The sequence below is a fragment of the Malaya genurostris genome, chromosome 2, assembly GCF_030247185.1.
Source record: "Malaya genurostris strain Urasoe2022 chromosome 2, Malgen_1.1, whole genome shotgun sequence".
NCBI classification, from domain to species: domain Eukaryota; kingdom Metazoa; phylum Arthropoda; class Insecta; order Diptera; family Culicidae; genus Malaya; species Malaya genurostris.
The window spans coordinates 37154585-37180032 of record NC_080571.1 but is presented as its reverse complement, the minus strand read 5'-3'; the positions used below and the strand labels follow the sequence as shown (position 1 = coordinate 37180032).

Here is a 25448-nt window from a genome sequence, read left to right as displayed (position 1 = left end):
GACCTTTTTCAAAAGACAGTCAAGGTGGAATTGTGGAAAAACAAAGTATTCAACGTGGCTTTTTTTGACAAAGTCTTTCCGTACAGAAAGTTTCGATAAAATCTGAGAGGATACAGGACACTCTGATTCAACAATCTAAATACATTCCATCCCAACTTTTCCCATTATGTTAGATGGTTAAAGACTGTTCCAGAAAGTATGGACGCACTTTGATTTCACTGTAAATAATTCACAAGTGTTAGATATTAAAATATTATTTGATATACTGATAATATTAGACTACAACAACAGAATATTATTCTCAACATTTGCTACTTAGCCATTGTAGACTAACTGGCGCACCTTCTTGAGAAAGTTCCCCATTAAATTCCGTACAGACTTCTTGGCGACAAGTTTTGACACTTTTTGCCTATCTTTTTCGAACTGTTGAATGGTTTCGGCTGCCGAGACATGTTTCCTAAGATGTGCCTTCGTTAATGCCCAAAATTCCTCAATTAGTCGAAGTTGTGGGCAATTTGGTGGACTCATGTCTTTTGGGACGAAAGTGACAGATTTGGTAGTATACCATTGAATCGTTGATTTCGAGTAGTGGCAAGAAGCAAGATCTGGTCAGAAGACATCAGGATCCTTGTGGCTTCGAATCATGGGTAGGAGTCGTTTTTGTAATCCTTGATGTATATTTCGCTGTTCATTGAAGCAGTGGTGATGAAGGGTTTCGAAATCTTACCGCAGCTACAAATTGCTTGCCAGACCATAGCTTTCTTACCAAATATGTCGACTTCCATCGATGTTTAACACTTGCATTTCTCGCACCGTATAATATCGTGGTCCCGGCAAGGATTTCTAATCGAGTTTCACGTAGGTTTCGTCGTCCATGATTATACAGTTCAAATTTCCAGCAAGAATCGTATTGTACAGCTTTCGAACCCTCGGCCTGATCGATGCTTCTTGTTTCGGACTACGTTTTGGTTGTTTCTGCTTCTTTAGCACGAAGAATATTTGACTTCGAAGTGCCCACTTTTTTCGCCACATCCCGAACTGAAACCTCCTTCTTTTGCTCGAACGCCTTCAGTATACGTTTATCTAACTGAGGGTTAGCAGGACCTTTTTTTCGACCCGTTTTCGGTTTATCCTCAAAGGTGTTATCCTCACCGAACTTCCTGATTGCATTTCGCACGGCTTTTTCACTTACTCCTTCCATTTTTGCTATCTTTCTCAGTGACAGTCCGCGTTCTGAGCACAATTTGTACACAATTTTTCGACGTTGTTCTGCTGAAAGTCCACGCATTTCGAAACATACAAATGAAAACGACTAAACAACTGCACAAGTGGTTAGAGAAGAGTGTAAACAACAGGATGCAGTCATAAAAATTGACAGATTCTGAACCTTTGCGAAATGGCTGCGGGTTTTGGTTGCGTCCAAACTTTCTGGGACAATCTTTAGAATTGAATCAACTTTCACATCACAACAACGTTCAGATTTACTCAGTCCGTGGAAAAATCGACGGATGAAATCACAGCTAAAGCATTAAATATGAATTGTTCGGCGCTTTCAAGACGCGCTGCTAAATGTATTAAATTCATAAATGGCACTGCTCGAGTCGCACGCAACCATCGTGACAGCGGACCTATTGTTTGCTAACTTTCCAACTATTCTGTCCGACAATAGCAACCGGGCAGTTTCTTTGTTCGGGCAATTCTATTTGCGGCCAATCCCGACTTCATCATCCCACACTCAACTCAACGCCCGGGCACATAAAACTGTCCCCCGTCTGCCGACGACGCACAGTGAAAAGCTGCTAACCACCCGTTTTTTTTTCTTCTACTTTTTCGTTCATGAACCGGGACGCTAGCGGGCCGATAATGTCCTGACGACACCGAGAAATGTAGCTCTCCATGATGTAGATTCAATTGTGGGCATCCTTAGGCTCGTAAAACGTAACGACTGAACGACTGTGAAAACCACCGACGTCGGTTCAGGCGGTGGTTTGCTGTGTCGGTACTGGGTTGGCGTTGGCTCTGCGGTATAACGCTCGATTCCCGCTAGGCCTTCCAGTTTGATGATTTCACGTACGCTCCTACTTCAACTTATTGCTTTCATTGCGGTGACAAAACATCACGATTATGTGCTCGGGCGGACTTTGTTATGCATATTTTTTTTCGCCGGACAATTGTCGACTGTCGATTGATTTCGATTTAGAAAATGACGAAACATTCGTCTAGAAACAAGTGAAATCAGCCGAAAATTACCATTGTGAGGTGGTAGTTTTGTCCCTCAACGATTTCGTCTCCTAGCATAGAAAAACCGAAAGCTCCATCCCATCGCAGAAAAAAATGAATTCATTTTAACAGCAAATTTAATTTGATTGTCTCCTGCGGTTGGTCGGTGGGTCGGTTCGGTCCGTCCGTCCGTCCGTCGTTGTTGTCCTTGTCCAAAAACCGAGTTATTGTTTGCCCATACCCATCGCTAGGCTTCGATCCTTCCAGCCGACTCGTTGCACATACTGCCATGGTGCCTTTGTTTGCATTTGTTCCGACAAACAGTTTGAAATCTATATTTAGCCCGATCGCATGCATGATGGATGATGACCCGATGCGTGACATCCCGGTTGGAGGTCAGCGTCTGTCACCGGTTCCTGGGAGCACGGCACGGCACGGCAGTTGGAACGTGTTTCCGTGGCTGCAAATTAAATCTGTCAAGCACGCGTCAAACAACAGCGATGTCAGGCGTGTCGTTCCGGGCAATGAGAAGAACCTTGGCCGGAATGAAATTATTATACCCTACACGGTGTCACCGAGAGGCCGAGATATTGGATAAACATTTAGTGTTGCGCTTGGTGACGTGACGTTTTGTGAGTGAAACACACCAGGAAGCCTTGCGCGGATAAATTGGTACGTGAATAAGAATTTTTGGTGGTAGAAGAGGTTAGAATTATTGTAGAATATATCTTGAACTGCAGTATTACATTCTGATTGTAACATTCGACCATTCTGTTTTAATTGGCCTAGGATACACATAGCACGAAAAATATCTACATGTGTTTTCAAGTGTAGTAGCTTGTGAAGAATCAACTATAATCAACAGTCGGTGTTGAACAGTCGTTCGCACCGCACGCGTATAGCTCTTGGCTTCTGGAAATTTTTTCTGGCTACCTAGAGTTTCATTGATTCAAGGCTTCAGTCTTTTTCAAGGCTACCTGAATCACTAACAGACTTTTCAAAGACTAACAATTAGTCAACCTTTCTCAAGGCTATACAAAGAGTGATATTCTAATATAATCAGTTTTTTTCAAGACTAAGAAATTAATCAGCCTTTCTCAAGGCTAGCTATTCAAAGAACTATTCTTCGAACTAATCAGTCTTTATCAAGACTTTTCCAAACTAGGAGTCTAATCGAAGACTAATTTAGCCTATGTAATTTAATTTCAAATTTCATTCATTTCAAAAAAGCCTGCGTCCAACCGGAAAGGCAATAAGCCTAAGGCTAAAAATAATTCAATACGGAATAAATCACAATCCGTTATTCAACATTTTTCTAATCACATTCCCGATCTTATATAATCTGAATGTAAAAATAAAAGATAACGGACGGATTTCTCTTCTGTTGATCCTATGCCGTCTAACAATATTTACGAGATTCTACCTGAATCCGATTGTAGCGACATAGAAGAAAATTCTTCAAAAATTCCCAAAATGGACGCTTGTCGTTCTGGGAAGAAACATCAATCTATGCCACCAGTGACGGTGATGATTTCCGACTTCAAAGCATTCCGTACTGAGCTTTCTACTTTTCTCCCGGAAGTAAAAGTCTCATTTGAAATCGGACGAAGAGGAGAATGTCGAGTCTTGGTTCAAGGCTGCCTTGAAAGGCTTATCAAATGATCAAAGTACTGATGAAAATAAAAATGAACTAAAAGAATTGCTTGGTTTTGCCCCATCCCAAGTAATACTTATGAAAAAAAGAGCGAATGGTACTTCTAAGCCACGCTCTGGAATTTCCCATGATATTTACCTACTACACTTCAATCAAAATGATGTAAACACATTGAAAACTTTAGAAAAGGTACGTTTAATTTCCCACATTAAAATTCATTGGAAACATTATAAACGGCATAATCGTATTGCAAACTTAACGCAATGTCGTCGTTGCCAAGGCTTCGGCCATGAAATCAAAAATTGTCATATGGATATACGGTGCTTGAATTGTGGTAAATCGCACTCGAAAGACGTTTGTACAATGAATGAAACCACTGACAAATTTTCATGTTCAAATTGCGATGGAAATCATAAATCCAATTATTTGAAAAGTCCTGTCAGGGAAAAAATTTTAAACGCTCGTTCGCTTAGACAACAAGTCAAATCAACGACCTTCAATTTACAGAACATACCTGAAAATCAAAAAACCGTTACAAATGCCACGCCTAATTCTTCTAAGGCACTTATTTCTTCGAATTTAAAACAAAAACCAGGTACGACTTCCAATTCGAAAACAATGAAGCAGTGGTGATGAAGGGTTTCGAAATCTTACCGCAGCTACAAATTGCTTGCCAGGCCATAGCTTTCTTATCAAATTTTTCGACTTCAATCGATGTCTCGGACTGGTTTAACACTTGCCCTTCTCGCACCGTATAATATTGTGGTCCCGTCAAGGATTTGTAATCGCGTTTCACGTAGGTTTCGTCATCCATGATTGTGCAGTTCAAATTTCCAGCAAGAGTGTATCGTAGTGTACAGCGTTCGAACCCTCGGCCTGATCGATGCTTCTTGTTTCGGACTACGTTTTGGTTGTTTCTGCTTCTTTAGCACGAAGAACATTTGACATCGAAGTGCCCACTTTTTTGGCCACATCCCGAACTGAAACTTCCTTCTTTTGCTCGAATGCCTTCAGTATACGTTAATCCAACTGAGGGTTAGTAAAACCTTTTTTTCGACTCGTTTTCGGTTTATCCTCAAAGGTGTTATCCTCACCGAACTTTCTGATTGCATTTCGCACGGTTTTTTCACTTACTCCTTCCATTTTTGCTATCTTTCTCAGTGACAGTCCGCGTTCTGTGCACCATTTGTACACAATTTTTCGACGTTGTTCTGCTGAAAGCCCACGCATTTCCAAAAAAACTTATGAAAACGAATAAAAAACTGCACAAGTGGTTAGAGAAGAGTGTAAACAACAGGACGCAGCCAAAAAAAATGACAGATTCTGAACCATTGCGAAATGGCAGCGGTTTTTGGTTGCGTCCATACTTTCTGGGACAGTCTTTATATTCTAATCTTATGGTCTCATAGCCTACTGTTGAATATCATCTCGAATCGACTTCCGGTTTCGGAGCTACAGAGCGTTAAGTGGAAAATTTTCTGTTTCATAGCATGACAATATCAGGTGCTAAATGCTGCTATTTTGCAAAGCTTGTTAGTTGATCAATTCGGCACTTCCCCTGTTGCCTGTTCCGGCAGGACCGAAAGTAGTGAAGAAAAACTCTAAAAGAGGAACTCGATTCGATTTCTCAGCAATGATAGAACCGATTTTCACATGTCTTGATTTAAAATAAAGCTCTCATTGTCGCAAAAACCGACTTCCGGTTTCGTAATTACAGGGCGAAGAGTGTCAAAACTTTGAAACCGTCACGATGCAAAACCGGTACGTATTGGTACAGAAGAAGAAAACACAGCGCCTTTACGAAAAACAAGGAACGTGCCATTTGAGCCAATTAGTTCTGATTCCTGATACCGGTGGTTGATTTTGGTTGAATACAGTGCTGCGGTTGAACAAAATAGCATAGCCACTTTATAGGAAGTGTGGGCGAAAGAACAATACACTTAGGTCTCTTTTTACGCGGGGATACGCACCGAGTAAAAAACCGTGCAAAAAAAAACACGTCACATCGGAATTCGCCAAAAAAAATCGCGTAACTTCGGAAATTCGAGGAAAACAAACCGGGTTACTTCAGTTCGTGCTCGCATCTCAGCCAACACAGTCCAAAATCGTTTGCGGTCGAAGCAAAAGAAACAAAGACAATACAGTGCAGTGAACAATAGAGTGTACGAAATGGGCAAATACGATTTAACAAAGCCTGAAACTTGGCCAACAAGGCCAAATTCAATTTGTATAGATTTCAAGCGTTGCAAAGTTAGACCAGCAGCAAATGAAATTGAAATCTTACTTAAAGAACGAATGCATCTAGATGCTAATAATGTAACTGAGATTCAATTCAACAAGGCGTCGAACTGTGTGTACATTATGTTTAAACGTGAAAGCGATGCAATTGCATTCGCTTCGGTTAACAACGAGGTGCACAGCGTTGAGTGTGACAATATTAAATACAAAATTCCTGTGCACATGGTGGACAATGCCATACAAGTACGCGTGCATGACCTTCCCCCGCAGTCCAGCGATCAGTGCGTTCGGGAAATTATGTCGCAATACGGTGAAGTTCTTTCCATCGAAAGAGAAGTATGGCGGAATTTTTTCCCCGGCATCCGGAATGGCGTGCGAGTGGTACGTATGCAACTACGTAAGGCAATTCCATCATACATCATTTGTGGTCAAGGTGGGACACATCCGTGTAAAACGCTGATTACCTATGAAAATCAGCTGGTTACATGTCAGTTTTGTGAACAACCTGCACACTACGGTAAACCTTGCACTGAAACTGCGAAAAGAACATCTTCAACAAAAGACAAGGTCAACCGTTCAACAACGAAAACTAGTGAGCGTAGTACTCCTGTTTCACCATCAAACCAACTAACAACTGCAACCAATGTACAACAAGGCGCTCCTACAGCAACTAGCAACGAGCTCAAGACTGCTAACAACAAGGAAAACGAAAAGAAGACGGAAATCAACAACAAAACCACCGATGCGGCAATGGAGGACGAGACGAGCCACGAACAAAGTGCCCCTCAACCCTCGCAGGAGGGAAATGGAAGCTCTCCTCCTAGAAAAAGAGTGACAACGAGATCCACTTCGAAAAATTGTTTATTTAAAAAATCGGCTAATTCGGCCACGTAAAGCTTGTACGCAAATAGACCTGAATAAAAACATCTTTTAAATAAAAAAAAAAAAAAACCGGGTTACTTCAGAAATCTGCATAAAACAACGCAAAATTGAAGAAATTTTTTTTACGATGATAAATATCTTAGAAATGAAATGCACAAATTTTTGAAAAAAATCAACTTTGGAAAAAATTTGGAGGTATCCGAAATCGAAAAGTTTTGTTTGATCCCAAATGTCTTAGAAATGCATGGAACGTTGAGATAAGGCGTAGTTTCAAATAAAATTTTTTGTACAAAAAACGACTTTGGGATTTAAAGTTAATTTGAAACTTCGGAAATCCGGGTAGAAAAAAAACCGCAAACTGTAGAATTTTTTTTATGCTGATTTTTTTATGACAAAAGTATTAGAAATGTATGAAACGTTGAGATATGATGAAATCTTAAAATTTTTTTTTAAGGAAACGTCTTTGGGACTTTGGGAATTTGAGACCGTGTAAAATCGGAAATCCGCGTAGAAAAAAAAAAACCCGCAAAATTGAAGACATTGTTGTTCTGATGTCAAATGTACTAGAAATGTTGCTATTTTGGGAGCTACTTTTTAAACTGTATGCTGTTAATTTTGCTACTATTTTTGCAACTGTTTAGGCTCCAATTTTCTCTACTAATTTTCGCACTATTGAAACCTTTTATTTTGTTTCACATTATTGCTGCTATTTTAGTAACTATTTTTCTGTTCTGTTTTTTACTGTTCTGATGGTTGTTTTTGCGCGCTTCACTTCAAGCTGGTTTTTGGATGAATTTTTTTCTATTACTTTGCTGTTATTTTTGTTGCAGTCATTTTTAAATCTATTTTGATTTATATTTTAGCTTCTATTTTTATGTTACCATTTTCGTGGCTAACTCTACTGCTATTATTGTTGCGATTTTGCAGCAACTAATTCGGTTATCATTTTTAACTTTCTCCTTACTTTTTACTACTAATTATGAAATGACTGCAATTTTTGCTGTTGTGAAAAAATTCATATAATTGGACGACAATCGATACTTTTTGAAGGCCATAGAAATATATTGCATAGATATGATTATATGTTATGTAATGTAATGTTTGTATCGGCTTCGCTTCGGAACTACTGAACGGATTGCAACCTAACTTGGCATAGGTAATTTTTGCTGTTCAGAGATGGTAATATGGATATTTAGGGGGAGAGTGTGTAGCAAGTGGTTTTAAAAGGGGGAAGGGGGTTCATGACAAAATTTGAATATAAGGAATATTTTAAGGAGCAGGGGGGAGGGTTTGTAGTGAGGGTTTGCTAACAGGAAGAATTTGAGAAAAGATGTTTCCAAGATTTCGGAAGATTTAGACTAGTAGGAGGGGGTTTGGAAAATCAATTTTCATTTCCTCACCCATCGAAACTTTTTGACTCATGAAGAAAAACCGTAGTAAGTTCACTACGAAAAGAGGAGTTGAATGCACAAACATTTTTTGCGGCCTTGTCTTCACGAACCATTTTCGAGCAATGCAGGGTAATTCAGCTAGTTATTATGATCATAATGACAATATTGAAAATCTAATGATAGCAACAACACTGCATCTGCTGTATGTTTGAGACATATAAAAGCGTGCGCTCCTGTTAGTGCTTTTAAGGCTGCCTGACTGTCGGAACAAAAATAAATACGTTTACCACAGATCTTCTGCTGAAGTGCCGATTGTACTCCACACAGAATTGCATAGATTTCTGTATGGAACACAGTACAGTATCTATCAAGTGAATGAGACTGCTCTAGCCTCATTTCACGACAGTAGACACCAGCACCAGCACGACCATTCAACAGAGAACCGTCCGTATAACAAACTATGTGTTCATCAAGTTGTCGTTCCAGACAATCAGACAACCATTCCTCACGAAGAGGATAGCTCACATTGAATGTTTTGAAAGGAAAACTGCATGTGAGAGTTAGGTCACTAGGAGCGAGTAAATACTCATCCCACGTAACCATTTGAAACCACAAGCGAGTGTGGCTGGTAGCATAATCTAATGGGTTACTGTTCCAAACCTTAAGACGGTATGCACAAGATAATGCTTCTTGTTTTAGGAACACATTCTTTCTGCCACCATACAAGACATCCGTATGCTAAAATTGGTCTAACGATAGTTGTGTAGATCCCATGAATGTATGTATTTGGGTTTGAGCCCCCATGATTTTCAAGCTCTTTCAATCCTGAAGTCAATGTGAGCAGACCAATTCAGTTTTGAGTCAAGAATAACCCCGACGTATTTAACTTGATCGACCACAGTGACCTCTGAACCAAAGAACTGCAACGGACGAGCTCCTGTGATTATACTACGATGAGTGAAAAGCACCATTGATGTTTTGCCCGGATTTACAGATAATCCAACCTGACAACACCATTGTTCAACAGATCGCAGAGCTTGTTGCATTAAATCAAAGATAGTGTTAATGCTTATACCGGTCATCAATATATGATAATCGTCGGCAAAACCATAAGTCGGAAATGCAAGGTTATTAAGTTTCCTTAACAAACCATCAGCGACTAGGTTCCATAAAAGTGGGGATAGTACACCACCTTGAGGACACCCACAGACACTCAGTTTTCTAATCTCTGCTTGCCGAAGCGATGAACAAAGAAGTCGATTACTAAGCATTGCTGCCCCAAATGATATGGTGAGCATTTATGTCATTGCCGATTACAATGATACAACCTTTTTGAAATCATCGCTTGGCGAAGGTTGATTATGCGGCAAATATGCCAAATAATAGACATATTTTCTGCCTGTCCCATCAATATTCATACCAACAGTGACAGCACAAATATCCCGAGTTGTGAGTTCAGATATGAGAGAAACTTCGAGAGCACTATTTGCAAGTATGCATGCTCGAGGCATTTCACGTGGATTAGTCATACCGTTCTTGTTGAAGGGAACAAAGACTGGGTTTAACAATTTTCCAACGTAGAAGTTTCCCTTTTGGAAATATGGTTCTTGAACCAAAGCTATAGAAGCTTTACCTTCTTGCAGAAGTCTGGATAGATTTATAGTTGCTGTACGTTTAAGCTGGATATTGATTTGTGCTACTCTAACCATTATCAATTAGAGTAATGAACACTCCATCTCCAGCACTTATCGTACAACAACTAGAAGAAACCAAATATATTGGCTTATAATCGCCTATAGCGAACCACGTAAGGATATTTTTTAATGTTTTAATCATTTAAATCCCACGAGTTACGAAGAAAGAAGTCGTCCGCTGTGCCAGAGCTTCGCTTAACACAGTAAGGGAAAACCCCAAGATATTCCGTTCACGACTGCATTGTTTAACCTCCTGCAGCCATTCAGCCATCGGCACGGAAATACACCTTGGCTTAGGAGTTCCTATTTTTGTGGCCTTTTACGACATGGAACAGGAAACCAGTGGATCAATTCTTGGTAGAAAATAATTCCGCCACATGCCACACGGCTTACCTGTTTGGTGGACTTATACCACCGGTACAGGTGGACCGTAGCGTTATTCTTAGCCAGTTGGGAAACCGCTACCGACACTACACGGCTGTCTAGGCTGCTCAGAGAGGGAAGTTGACATTAATGGTCAACTTCCATGGATGGCCGAGCAGCCAATAGTATAATTGATATGATTTTCGCTGGGCCGAGTATAGCGTAATGGGTTAGTCGATGCCTTTAACGCAGCCCACCTGGGTTCGAGTCCCGCAAATAAAACCAGGTTTTCTGACCCAAAGAGGTAAATGACCAAAAGATATACATTTTGCGATGTACACAAAATTTTCTCAGCCGGTAGTCCACAATAAAAACAGCAAAATATATTATACATGCTATGACTAATAATAATTATTATGATAATAACGATAGTAATTAAAATTTAATGATAACAACAACGCTGCGACTGTTGTATGTTCGAAACATACATAATCCTGCGCTCCTGTTACTTTTATAAATCAAATTTATAATTTATCATAATAGCGTTTTTGTTATTAATCTCAGTAGTAGAGTGCCAATGTTATTTTGGGGATTATTCGACCTTCAATCAACGATTCGGCTTGACTCCAAGAAGCAATTAAGCAGAAAAAAACCTGTTTGACTCCTCCTGGTGGAGTCAAAAATTTTTGTTCTGCTGATATAATCGTATGAATGTTTTAATGAAATAATTTGAATGGCAAGAGAAAGGCATTCTCTGAATAATTATTCACTATGAATTTGTTTCAATATGCTCAACAATAAGCCAACATATGATGGAATCCACAGAAGAAAAAAAAATAACCAACTAATAGCAATCGACGTTCCAATACGGTGTGATTTTCCGTTTTCCGCTAACTCAAACAAGTGCGAACGAGTCGCACAGCGCCGAAAAGTAATCCATTAGTCCGGAGTGCCCCTGGTATGTTGACCCGCCTTAATACGACACGACGGCAACGACACCGTTCATTCGCCATTGTTGTTTTCGACGAAAAACGGATCAGTGAGTTTCCTCCCGATTTCAAGTGAGATGTATTGGGGGTACAGGGCGTACAGGGATGGGAGGGGACTGTGTTGAGGGCTCTTGTCGGCAAACTCGCCCAACCCGCTGATGGATGGATGGATGGATGAATCAGTTTAGCAGTTGAATCCCTTCGGAGATTTATTGCACTTTGAAATCGCTGCTTTTTGCGGAAAATGATGCCTCCGGTAAAACGATACTACAGTGGATATAAAGACACACCAGATGATAGATTGAGCGTAGCTTTCCATCCAGTATCCGATGCAGTTGCACACAACGCCAGTGCATTAATACGGTGATCGGTGGGTCAGTTCAGTGCTGAGAATGGTGTATGACAACCGTTCGGAAGCTGGACAGATCTCATCCGTCACTCGTTGTGCTCGGTGCGATGATGGGTCGGCGAAGATTGAGAAAGGTTTAGGCAGTAGTAGTCCCCCTATCACAATCCATCACTTCCGAAAATTCAATTTTCACATTAAAGCAACCCTTATTAACTTATAACAGAGGAGCTGAGGTTAATTATACCATAGGCCCAACCACTTTCAAGCGAAGGTACAGATTTTTTACCTTTAGCCTTCGGCCAAACAACAAAGCGCATCAAAATATAAAGTAAGCTAATGAGAATATAATGAAGTGAAAACTCATTACGCGTCAGAAGCCGCAGTGAAACCGCAAAAAAAAACATTGCAACTTTGCCCGTTTTGTGTCACATTCAGGTTGTTGGTTTTATACTGAAATCAGAACAAAACCGCCGAATCCTAAGCAAAAAAAAAATCAGCAACAATAAAGAAGAAAAAAACCCATGCGACAGCATAAGTTTCTAATTTCAACCTTTTCCGTTGTATCTTTTCTTTCCTTGCAGGGACATCAAAGAATGGGCCAGCCAACAACAGCTCACCACAGTTGTCCTGAAAAGAAATAATTATCTAACAGGCTAAATTTTCATTACACGCTGCTGTCAGAAACAACAGGATTTTCTCCAGTGACAACCCAACCAGCGGATTTGGGATCGGACGAAAATCAAGCACCGGGTATTTTCGGGAGACTGACAGCAGGTGAAAGCGGTTTTTTGGTGCTCATTGAGACTCTCTGAAACTATCGCCACCATTAATAATCATCATCTGCAGTAGTAGTAGTAATAGTAGCAGTAGTAGCAGCCGTAGTAGCATTACTCGCTAATCCATCCCATGGTGCAGTCCTGCCTGCCTGCCAGCCTGCCTGTAGTGGATGCTTGGGCAAGGGTGGCACAGACTGACGAAAATGATGAAGCCATTGTCCGGCATCAGTAGTCCCGCCGAGCTTCGACAGCAGCTTAGCCCCACCAAATTCCACCATCAGCTGCAGCAAATCACAATCCAACGGTACGAGATAAGATGGAAGTGGTGCTGCCGGATTGAAAAAAGCCAGTGAAGAGCAAGTCTTGGGAAATGAGCCGAAAGCAGCACCACCGTTCGCAGTGAATACTGTTTTCTAACGTTCTAACGGTTAGGGGGCGGCGGTTAGTCAAAACAAAAAAAAACGGAAAGGATTGTGGTGTGAAGTGAGAGAGAGAGAGAGAGAGAGAGAGAAAATCAAAATTAAGTGGCGAAAAGTTTTTACTGTTAAATTTATTGTGCTATTTCAGTTTTTCAGTTTTTCCTTTGTGTCCACGTTTTAAACAAGCAATCATCGTCGGGTATGGTTTAGTTGCGAGGTAGAATCCGCCGGTTTTATTTTTGGCCGGGCTCACTCTTCTCGTACACCGGTTCACCACGAAGCTCGAACAAAATCAGTTAGCATTTTGTGCTTCAGTTTTTGTTTCTTTCGCGTAAGCTGCAGTATTTTATTCGAGGATTAAATGCCCTGAACAAAGAGCAGCAGGAAAATTAAGCTTCAAATCCACCAGGCAAAGTCGAAAATATAACGAATTTAACGACCGGTTGCAGGCTGGAAGCAGCCAACGTAGCGTTCGTTGAGGCAGCATCATAAAGCTATAAGGTAAGTGATTTCAGGCTTATTAAACAAGAAACAGTTTGGTCATCATTACAACAATTCGTGAACAATAGAAGCTGTAGGGTAATTTTAGTTATTCATTTGTCAAACAGTTTCGGATAATGTTTCTGTTGATTTTATTAATGTACAGTTATACTTCATTTTGACTGGGGTAATAATCGTGGAAAACTGGAAAACGGCTGTCTCAGTCTTATAATACAAACGAATTTTGTTTACTGTTCGACGTTTCGGCCTTTGGTGTAGGCCTTTTTCAAGGAAAACTGGAAAGTTTTATTATGTTACATTGACAAAAACATAAAGCGTTGAACAAATAATACAATGTAAAAACTTACTAAAGTAAGTATCTTAAAGCATGTCCTAAAATTGACCAGACAACGTAGCGTCAGACATCGACATTTTGACTGCCAACGATAGACTTGAGTAAGTTCTTACATTGTATTATTTGTTCAACGCTTTATGTTTTTGTCAATGTAACACAATAAAATTTTCCAGTTTTCCTTGAAAAAGGCCTACACCAAAGGCCGAAACGTCGGACAGTAAACAACATTCGTTTGTATTATAAGACTGAGAAAGCCATTTTCCAGTTTTCCAAGATTTATTAATTTACTAATTGAAAATTCCATCAGATATTCTATATCTGAGTGTAGCTATATTACAAAGGAAATCGTGTAAGAATAATCAGAGTTAAGCAGAGAAATAGTCAACAGAAAAATGACTTTAAAGACGATTTGTGTTTTAGTCTTTGTCAAGTCGTAGAGCCGACCAGTGTTGGTGATTGCCGCAAATTTTACAGAAGCTGCTATATTGCTATCTAAAATGTGTACAACATTTTCAATCCAGTAGAAGATGCTACAAGAACTCGAGTCTCTCAATGCAAGAACCGCGAGAGAATTTTGCTACATTTCTTCGCTCCACTTCATACTCTGAGTATTTCACGGCCCTTAAACAAATTTACAGTCTGATAATGATCGTTGCTGTGTGAAATTTCCCAAGAGAGAATCGCAAGTTGACAATTATCGCAGAAAATCGAATCGATGATTCAACTTGATGATTCTCATACTAGGTTGCAATATTTCAAAACCCTTGTGTGGAGCATTCACAGACATTTTCATAGACACAACTTATACAAAGGTTATATGCCCATAGTTAGAATAAGCGGCAATAGTAAAATGATTCTATCGCAATTATCAACTGCCCATGTAGAATCGGATCGCGAAACGAGAATAAGCGACCGTTTGTTGCTTCAGAGAAGATCCCCACAGCAGCGTGCTAGCCTTTGATTCTCAGAAATGTCATCGAGAGAAATTCGCTCTCGCACTGGTGTCTATTCTATGTTAAATGAACCATGTCGGTTTTGTTTTGTTGCGATTTTTTCGTTTCTCTTTGATGGCACTGATTCAATCGTGTGGAGAGTTGCCAGTGAACGTTCTTTGATACGATAAAAGCCATCCTTGGAGCCATCTTGAGCAATTTTCGAGCATTCGAACAACTTTTAGAGTAGTTTTCGAGCGGTTTTTCGAGCTGTTTCTCGAGCAGTTTTTATACTAGTTTTCGAGCAGTTTCCAAATGGTTTTTCGAGCAGTTTTTGTAGCAATTTTCGAGCAGTTTTTTGAGTACTTTCCGAACATCAGTCACATTGAAACAGAATTGAAATTTCGGGTAAAGTAAACGATAAACATGACATGCAGAACAAATCGAAATCTGATTATGGTACATAGTGTACATCAAATTTAAATCTTATTGTGATTTCGGCTCGCCCATTTCTCTACTGAGCAATTCCAGGAATGAGTAGACGAAAAAGTGACAAAATCGGAATCGACCTTCTCCGATTTGGATGAAACTTTGCACATGGCTTCAGTATGGCAAACCATAAGTTTTGAACCGATGGAGAGGTCAATCCGACTCACGACTGATTTTTAAAAAGGGCGTATGTATTTTTGCATTTCTCAAAAATTGCCTTTTTCAAATCGTTGTAACTCGGAAACCGTTAATTGTACAAACATGGCGTTCGGGAAGCAGTTGTAGGGAATCGATTGGGCACTCTAAAACAAATATACACTGAAAAAAAATTCTCAATAATTACAAAATAATCCGAAAAAATTTAATAAAAAAAATCAGGGATTAAATTCTTTTTTTGATAATTTTTATTTTAAAACTGTTATTACAAACTACAGATTGATTTACAGATATATTCGAAATTTCTAATTCTCGTTGAAAGATAATCATTTAAACAGTAGAATATTATTCTACAGGTTGAAGACAATAAATTTGTTCATGATATCCTTTCTTCTAAAAGTAGCTGTTCTTAAGATACTTGGATATTTAATTCTAACCCCATTTTTTATATTTCCATGAATTGTTTATTTGCTTGCTATATCTACAATTATTCCATGTACATAAATAATTCTTAATTATGTTTAAGGTTTTAAGTTTTTAAAATTGTACGAGTACTACGTGCATCGTCATTCGAATACATTCTTGTGACGATTTTGGTTTCTTAAATCGGAACGAAAGAATGGTATTTCTGTGTGCCTGGAATCATAAATACTATTCTACTCGGTCACACCCCATTCATATTCTTCTTGTGACACGTAACAAAAAGACATGGTCGTGAATGCATCTCGACGTCTCTGCTCTGCCCACTCATATAATTGTTCTGCAGTTGTGATTGGGCGTTCATGTAGTTTAGCCAAGCTTTCACGTCGTGCCATTCGCTTTAAATTACCCCCGAGTGCATCAAATGGTCCTTTACCATGAGAAGTTGCAAAAAAAAATGCCACTCAGCATCAATGTTGTACATTGATTTAAATTTACAGAGACCTGCAAAATTTTTTCTGTTTTTGTACTGCGAGTCAGCTCCGTCAGACATAAATATTGCTTTTTTAACTTGAATTTTGTCTTTCAAAAATGACATTAAGTGTGAAATAAACACTTGAACCGCGATGGTATCGTGTTTAAGCACTTCTGAAATCACAATGAAACTTAAATGTTTAAGCTCTTCTGATTCTCTATAATAAATTTCAAACGGATGAATGGTTGCTTGATTATTTCTCAAATAGTGGCTTTGAACAGCATCCTGAAGCACAAATGAAAAATTTTCTGAAAAATCACAAATAATTACAATTTCTCCTGTCTTTAAATTAGATTTTGCCTTTTTAAGAAAATCAGATTGCTGATTTTTAATAAAGTTATGAGTCACAAGTTTTTCTAATTTTTCGCAAAAATATGCTGCAAATTCTTCTACTGGTTTGACAAATTTCTCTAGATCACATCTGTCAGTAGAAACCCATTGTTCAAATCTTATCTCAGTCAAATCACGTTCCTCGAAATTGTCTAAAACGCTTCGCTCCAGATCTTGTGTCGCTGGACAACTTTTGCATTCACGGAGGTAGCAGGATCTTTTTGATGAGTCACATAATAGCTTTTTTAAATAATAATTCTTATCATCATACTTGAAATATTTTTCAACAGCATGAATCATTATTGAAACATTCTCATGGATTGTGCAAATACATATGTTATGTGAACCAGAACCTCCAAGCAACTTGCAGTGTTTTGGCCTTAATGCTGCAAATGTACTAAATCCAATATTTCGATCAGGAAATTCCTCCTTATAACCCAAATAAATTTCTTCCAATGATGAATAAAGTAATCGTTTTTGTTTGCGTTCACACTTATCATTCATTTTGACTGTGACGCAATCTCTTGACGTCATCGCTGTTGAAATATTTAAGCACCACGAGTTTGGCAAGACTGACAACAAACGCACTTTTTCATTCCTAGTGCAATTAGGCTTAGCAAACTGCTCTATCATTTTAGTAATCACTTCATCCAACTCTGCTGCTTTCGTTTCGAGTAATTCTGGATCTTCTTCATCCGCCGGGAACCCGAATATTTGCTTTTTTATACCTCGTGAAATATCCAAATATTTTTCTCGAGGATAATTAACCTTCCGGGTTTTCTTCGTTGATATCGGAGGCACGTTGATTCCTGCGATGCCCATGTTGAAGAGTTCGATGTTGTGTGCTCTTGAATACTCCGCCGCGACTGATGCTTCAGAAGATGCTGAGTTGATTGAAGCTGCTGAAGGTACTTCCTCTAAATCGTATTGCGATGTAGATGGTTGTGGTTCCGTTGTTGATTGCCCTTCTGTTTCCGACGTATGACTTTCCATATAAGCCCACCTACGACAGCGATCACAAATGCTTAACGTGGTATTCAATTTAACCTTGTGCTTTTGAGCTTCTAATTGTCCAATTATGGTTTCTGTTAATTGGAGAAAATTTCCGGAACACAAAAAACTAGGAAATGGTTTACAACACTTTGGGAAAACCATATTGCAGTATTGTAACTGTTTCGAAAGAGATTTGTTATAAATGCATAGCTATTTATATGTGAGACAGGTAGAATTTAGGTAAGCAATTCGCTGGTACGTATGTTGGTTGTAAACAGTAGGTAGTCAACTGGCACACCTCCTTGATTCTACATGCGTTTATTCGCTTTGACGTAGTTACGTTAGTTTACTGTTAAAATGATTATTTTTCAACGAGAACTTGAAATTTGAAATATATCTGTAAATTGTTTTAGCTGCAACTTCTTCATTTTTCAAAAGGCACGGATGGGATAGCCATCAATCTGTAGGTTTTAATAAGAGTTTTAAAATAAAAATTATCGGAAAAAAATCGAAACCCTGATTTTTTTAATTTATTTTTTTGGTTTATTTTGAAATTATTGAGAAAAAAATCAATTTTTTTCAGTATATATTTTTTTTAGAGTGCCCAATCGATTCCCTACAACTTCTTCCTGAACGCCATTTTTGTACAATTAACGGTTTCCGAGTTACAACGATTTGCAAAAGGCAATTTTTGTAAAATGCAAAAATACATACGCCCTTTTTAAAAATCAGTCGTGTGTCGGATCGACCTCTCCATCGGTTCAAAACTTATGGTTTGCCATACTGAAGCCATGTGCAAAGTTTCATCCAAATCGGAGACGGTCGATTCTGATTTTGTCACTTTTTCGTCTACTCATTTCTGGAATTGCTGACTATTTAATATTAGTTTTTTGTAGTTGGTGTCTACACAAAAGTTGTTTGTAATTAACACTCCTAATACCAAGCCTAAAAAATTACGCGGAGCACCAAGCCTCAAAAAAAGTTGGAACGGTAACTTTGAGCTATCATAGCTAAGTTGTTAATTGACCAATTTCGATAAATTTTACACCCTCGAATTTTGTGAAGTTTGTAGATTATTTTAAGTATACCATTATTGACGATCGTTAAGGAAAAACCAATGAATTTTCCCGCTTCAAGTTTTTTTTTCAAGTTTTTTTTTTCCCGCTTCAAATTTTTTTTTTCAAGCTCGAAATATGCCCTATCTGCATTCATGCGGCACCTGCATCGCGAATCGGATATTGAGAACTTCAACTTTACCGAGTCATAACTTTGTTGTTAGTCAACCGATTTTGGAAATTTGTTCGCCATTGGAAAGGTACTACTACCAGAAATAAAATGCACTGAAACGAAAAATAGGGTTGTCTACCCAAAGTAATAATAAAAACAGTAGATAGATGACCTCAGAAAAGGTAAGAAATTTTACAATGATCATACATATCTCGAAATTCAAAGCGATGATCTATATATTTTTACACATCATTCGATTGTTAGTGATACCAGCTACAATTTTTGTCCAACAACCATTCTTGCACTATCAAAATAAATCCTTAAAAAATCGATAAATTTATAAATATATATATGAATTCTTAATTTTTTTCACATGTTTGTATGTAACTAAAAAATTAAAGCGATGACATGTACATTTTTCTGCTCCAAAATATTGGAATAATTACCAGAAACAATGTATTGATGAACAAAATTATATATCTGTTCAAAGAATCTCAAGAAATTTGGTACAAATACAGAGAATTTCTATTATTGGGAAAATTTTGCCAAACAAAATCAAGTCAAAACTTTTAAATTTTATGACATGATTTTTTTTACTATTCAAGTTGGAACAAAATTTACAAAAAAAACTCAAACTGGGATTTCTCTGACAATCTTAAAAATTTTGGTTAATATACCTGAACTCAAAAAATAATTATATTTTTGTATTGGATAAAAGATCTAAGCAATTTTAATGCACAACTCAAACGCAATTGATAAATAGTAAAATTCTGATTTCGTTTTAGGTAGAATATCGGATATACATAGTTAGTTCCTTTGGAGAACTCATTCACAAAAATATTCCTCGTGATTTGATCACAATAAAAAATGTGCAAAGCCTACTACGATAAAAGTTCATTTCAACAACTTTTTTCCCTTAAGAGATAGAAAAACGATGTATACTACAAACTTTTAGAGCTTCTAACGAGAAAAAACTTTTCCGAAGAAGCTATAGGTATATCGCATATAGTTTCGGATATATGAAGCACTTAAAATCAATTTTTTGTACATAACTTTTTTCGCAATTATTCTCAGTGTCTACTATGTTCGAGACAATTACTAAAAACGTAAAATTACACATTTTTGTTGAAGACTGTGCACGGTTTGGCCTTTTCCCTAAAAAGTTATTTAACATTTAAATTTTTATATACACTAACTTTAACTACTATTAGGAAGCAGGGTCGCAGACCAAAAGGCACATACGTATACTTTTTGGAAAGCTTAAATGAAGTAATATAAAGTTACGAAGTGTGTAGCGTGGTCCTTTTAAAATGTGTGAATGAGACAACAAAATATAGAGTGCTTTTTTGACCATTTTCTTAGCAAAAACATTTACTGAAACGATTGAACCTATTATTGGTTTATTAAAAGGAGCTTTCTAGGAAATCGGTAGTTAGTGTAGCTTTGATGCAATGGTGTAATGATTGAATATAATTTGAGCTGGTAGAACCGATTTTAACAAAAATAGGCTCGTTTGAAACGCAACTATTAAGCCATTGATCAAGTTCGAAGATCAAATGTCTGTGATTAATGGTTCCGGAGATATAATGGTATAAGTGACGTAACCGACAAAACGCGTTCTTTATTTCGCACTCAATTTTCTCAAAGATGGCTAAGCCCATTTCGACATATTTAGACCCGTTTGGAAGCTACTATTGGGCCTTTGATCAAGTTCAAAGATAAAATAGCGGTGACTTCTGGTACAGGAAATATGGTGGTATAAGTGACTTAACTGATAAAACGCGTTGTTTTCTTTACGCTAAATTTTCTCGAAGATGGTAAAACCGATTTCAACAAACTCAACGCTTGAAGTTCGAATGGCTGTCACTTACGGTTCCGGTGGTATAATGGCATAAGTGACGTAAACGTCAAAACTCATTTCTTCTATATGGTTTAACCGATATCAATAATTTAAGGCTCGTTCGAGACGTTCGACCCACCGCCCCCCCACCCTCAAAATTCAATAAATTATTAGGGGAGACCGGAGCTAGACTAGACACGGGGTCACCCGGACAGCTTGAATACTTCATAATCCTGACGTCAGTTAGCTGGAGGTTGACACATCAGTTACACGAAAGGTTGAAATTAAGGTGTCTTAAGATTTGGCACCCCAATGTATTCATTCTTAATTTTTGTGTGAAGCTTTCCAGTGTAATTTTCCCCATAAAGAGTCCGGTTTAGCTCCGCAGTTCCAGAAATATTGAATTCGGATTTATACGAAAATTTATGCATATTTTTCCAAATCACAAATTTGGAATCGTAGCTGAAGATTGAATCTTCACCACAGATAACTTTGGTAAAAACCCAGTTGTAATGGATGTTTTTTTTAACTCCCTAAGTGTCCGGTTTAGCCCCGGTCTTCTCTATGTTATGAAAACTCTGTTCTTTAGAAAAAAAAATGTGAGTACGCACTTTCAGTCAATACCGAGTGAGACTTATATAAAAATTAAATTCCATTACAATCTTTAAAATTCAGTGACAAACCACAAAATTAGTATTATTTCAACAGTTTAGTACAGCAGTACCCGTTCCCAGAATTGGAGTTTAAACCCAAATAAATTACAGAATTTAATAAATTCTGAATTTTTACTGAATTTCATGAGTTTTTCTGCTAAATTCGGAATACCACTATTTCTGAATTGTAGAATACGTATTTTAGTAGATTTTTTAGTAGAATTCACTAACAGAAAATTTAAACAATTCTAGAATTCTGAACATTCACAATTTATTTTAAGTTTGTGAAATTTAAATTTTAGTATTCTTTCAACTGGGTAAGAATTTCTCAAATGGGCCACCTTTGAACCTCCACATCGTGAATTGCAATGAGCTGTTGTTGTTAAAACATAAAATGCCGAACGATTTTAATATACGATTTTTTTTGTTGCTGTTTGAACAATTAACCTTTTTTTCAAAATTTCTTAAAAACTTCATAACTTTCGAACATATTGTTCAATTTTAGTAAATATTACGCCATTTTGTTTGCAATACTATTGATCAACTATTAATAAGAATTTTTTCGATTTTCGATACTTATTTATTTAACAGTTAAATGGTCTATTTACCAGATTTAACAGTTAAATGGTCTATTATTTTATTATTCTTACAGCGAATAGTGCACAAAGCTAATCAAATCATTCTAGATGTGAACTAAACTGATGATTTCTACCTTTTATTTGCATAGAAGCAATCTTAATAGCTCTTTAGATAACACTTAAAGCCATTAGAACGGCTGATTTTGTACAATGTTCCCCATCATTATCCACTTTTCGTTTTCTGTTTTCTTCAATGCAAACGACTACCAGCAAGATGACGTAATCGCTCTTATTTGAAGTGAAACGGGCTTGGCGAACAACTCGCAACACATTTGCTCACATTGATTCCAAACTGAACCAATTTTGGTTCATAGCTTTCTTTAACGTGATTTCGATTGCAGCTTTTTCACAAATGGGCGGTCCCAACGGGCACAAAAACACAGTAACATATAGAATTTTTATGTCGATTATTTCATTTCGAATTTGCATATTTCCCTAAAAGAAACTATCACAATGCTGTACGGAATTCATTTCTGGCATTCAGAAGGGCCAAATTGTTCGGAGTATTTTTCTCGAACGCGAAGCAGTCAGATGCTGGTTTTATTCGCACTCGTTTGATGCAAATTTACACAGCGAAAAGTATACAAAACTAATCAAATTATTGATTTTTACCTTCGATTTGCATAGAAGCAATCTAAATACATCTTTAGATAACATTTAAAGCCATTAGAACGGCTGATTTTGTGTACGTTTCCCCATCATTGTCCACTTTTCGTTTTCTTTTCCTTCAATGCAAACGACCAGAAGCGGGATGATACAATCACTCTTGTTTGTAGCGAATGTCCAACAGCAGATATGCTCACAGAAGAATTAGTTTTCTGCGTTTAGCCATGAGGAACGGAACCACATATTCGTCATTGACTGAAACACTAGTTGAATAATGCAGGGCCTAGTTCCACTTTATTGACATAGATGGCGGTCTGCGCACTCGATGTGTCTCCGTTTATGAATTTTCATAGAATGAAGCTAGCAAACGTGCAAGAGGGTCGATTTATAGATTAGGTTGATTTTGATGTTTCGTGTTTGGACCGGGAGCGGGTCATTTCGCCGAATACCATTTTGCCATAAGTCGTTTCGCCGAATAGGTCATTTCGCCGAAAGTCGTTTCGTCGAAAGGGTCATTTCGCCGAAGGAGTTATTTCGCCGAAAGGGTAATTTCGCCGAAAGGGTCATGTCTCCTGTATGTTTTGTCTCCTGTATAACTGATGTGGCGCAGCCACATAACCGAAACCAAGATCGCCGATGCCAGCTGAGTCGGCCGCCGACGGAAGCGGCGGCCTCTTGCATACAAACCTGTAACCGCCTCGTTTGCCCGGCCTACTCAAAGCTGGGTTTCTTTGCTTTAGTTAGGCACATGAACCAAAACGATGTGTACCACATACATTTGCCTGGTAGATACACCTATGCAATTGCTTCGATGCTTAGTAGCTAATAGTCAACAAATTTTCTTGGGAACTCCGTTCTGAGGTTCATGAATCAATCTTTATTCAAGAAGTACAATTGTAGGTCAACAAAGCGGGCGTTAACGCTATCATCTTTCATTTGTCTTTATTTTAAATCAATTCTACTTACGATTTTAAGACGATTTCAGGATTCGGCGAATTGGCTTTCGGCGAAATGGCACTCGGCGAAATGGCATTCGGCGAAATGGCAATCGGCGAAGTGGCCCATTCGGCGAAATGTCATTCGGCGAAATGGTTTTCGGTGAAACAGCTTTCGGTGAAACGGCTTTCGGCAAAATGGCTTTCGGCGAAATGACCCTGATCCGTTTGAACCTATTCTTTCACTATTTAAAGTAATGGTATTAATAACAATCTTACATCTTCTTCGTGAAAAAATTAGAAAAACTACTAAAACAGGGAAAAAGTTATTAAGAAGTGTTGTGAAATTTTGAAAATGTACCCAAGAGAGCATACTAAAGAATGATGTAATTCTACGTCAAAATCAATCATTCAATTTGTAGGTTATGTTGAGTGAAGACCTGATTCCGGAAGTAACTAGATTGATTTTCATAAACAAGCAGTTTTAAATGAAGGGTCAGTAGTCGCGCAGTTTGCAATTAAATTTTATCCCGATCCGACTTCCTGTTCCGGAATAACATGGTAATGAGTGCTTGATATTTCAAACCATGTTTTAGAGCGATGATGTCCAAAATGTTCCGATGTGACGGTCTTTCAAGTTGACTTGTCATATTTCCTTTTTTTTCGCATTTCGTCTTCGATTTATCAATGCAGTGGCAGTTTAAAGCTTAATTTTAATCGCTAAACAGTAAAGTTTGCTCTTTTTGAGTGCCGATTTGCAGACTTGATTTTGATAACGTTGAAGTAAGTCCGTAAATGGTTACCGTAGAATGTGAATGGCCCATTAAACGTTTACAGCAATCGTATACGTGCTAGGCATTGCAAATTTAATTACTATCAACGCAATAATTTTTTATTACCCGAAAGTTTCATACAGTCTATGGGTCAGGTGGTATGTTGCATGTATTCTTTTTCTACAAGCTTCACCGAATCATCTTGTTTCGTGTTAATCTGGGGAACAATATACAGCATAAGATGTATATTATCCTCTCTGACAAACAAGGCAACCCCTAGTAAGAGGGAGGCAGCAAAACAATCACCAAAACAACAAATTTCAGACAATCTTTCCGCTTGGTAGGGAGAAAATTAAATTACACCATAGCTACTACGCATCTAGCAACCAGCGACCAGGTGCCGTGGAGAATGTTTTCCAACCTGAAAACCGAACCGCTTGCTGCGTTGGGTTCTGTTCCACCGGAAAATGGGGTATAATCGTGTAAATATTTAAAACAAGATAATATTGTTTCTTGTTCTGAGTGCAGAGACAAAAAAAAAACAGCCAGGCACAAACCAGAGCTTCACCAGAAATGGTTTCATGTTTGCTGTAGGGTGGGTAGACGAATTGTAGTATTGTCGAAACTCTTCGTAAGTTCCGTCCTTACCGGAATCGAATAAAAGTTTCTCGCATTGAATTTCTTGTTTTAAGCTAATCAAACAATTACTTTCACGTTAGATAAGCTTTCATGCCCGTTACGAACCGCCAGCCGTCTAATGGAACATCCGGTGAAGCACCTTTTCCTTTCCCGTCTCGGTTACAACTGTGAAAAAAAAACAGTCCTTCGAACCACCCCGGCTGGTCGGCGAAAGCAGGAACAAACGAAACATTCCTTTTTAATCTTTCAGCGGAATGTAGAAGTTTTCTTCTCCAATTTAGGTTTCCATAGCTCTCAGCACTTGTTTGCACTCGCAATGAAGCAGTTGCACTTGGTTCTTGTCTTGATCCACCTTCTCGCTGGTCCACCAAAGAGCGAGAGAAAATCAACGAAACAAACAACGGAAGATTTCTTTTGTTCATTACTCCACACAAACACTCCCCCACACCGATCCCAGCAGTTTTCCGGTCTG

General features: G+C 38.2%; 1 protein-coding gene across 2 annotated transcripts in view; it reads left to right on the top strand.

Annotated features, from left to right (window-relative positions):
* Positions 1-25448, top strand: part of LOC131432900 (uncharacterized) — a 669773-nt gene that overhangs the window by 491112 nt on the left and 153213 nt on the right. For both annotated transcript variants that reach the window (XR_009229989.1, XM_058599478.1), the window contains exon 3: positions 12362-13476. The gene's annotated coding sequence lies outside the window, so the exon portion shown is untranslated. The remainder of the gene's footprint in view (positions 1-12361; positions 13477-25448) is intronic.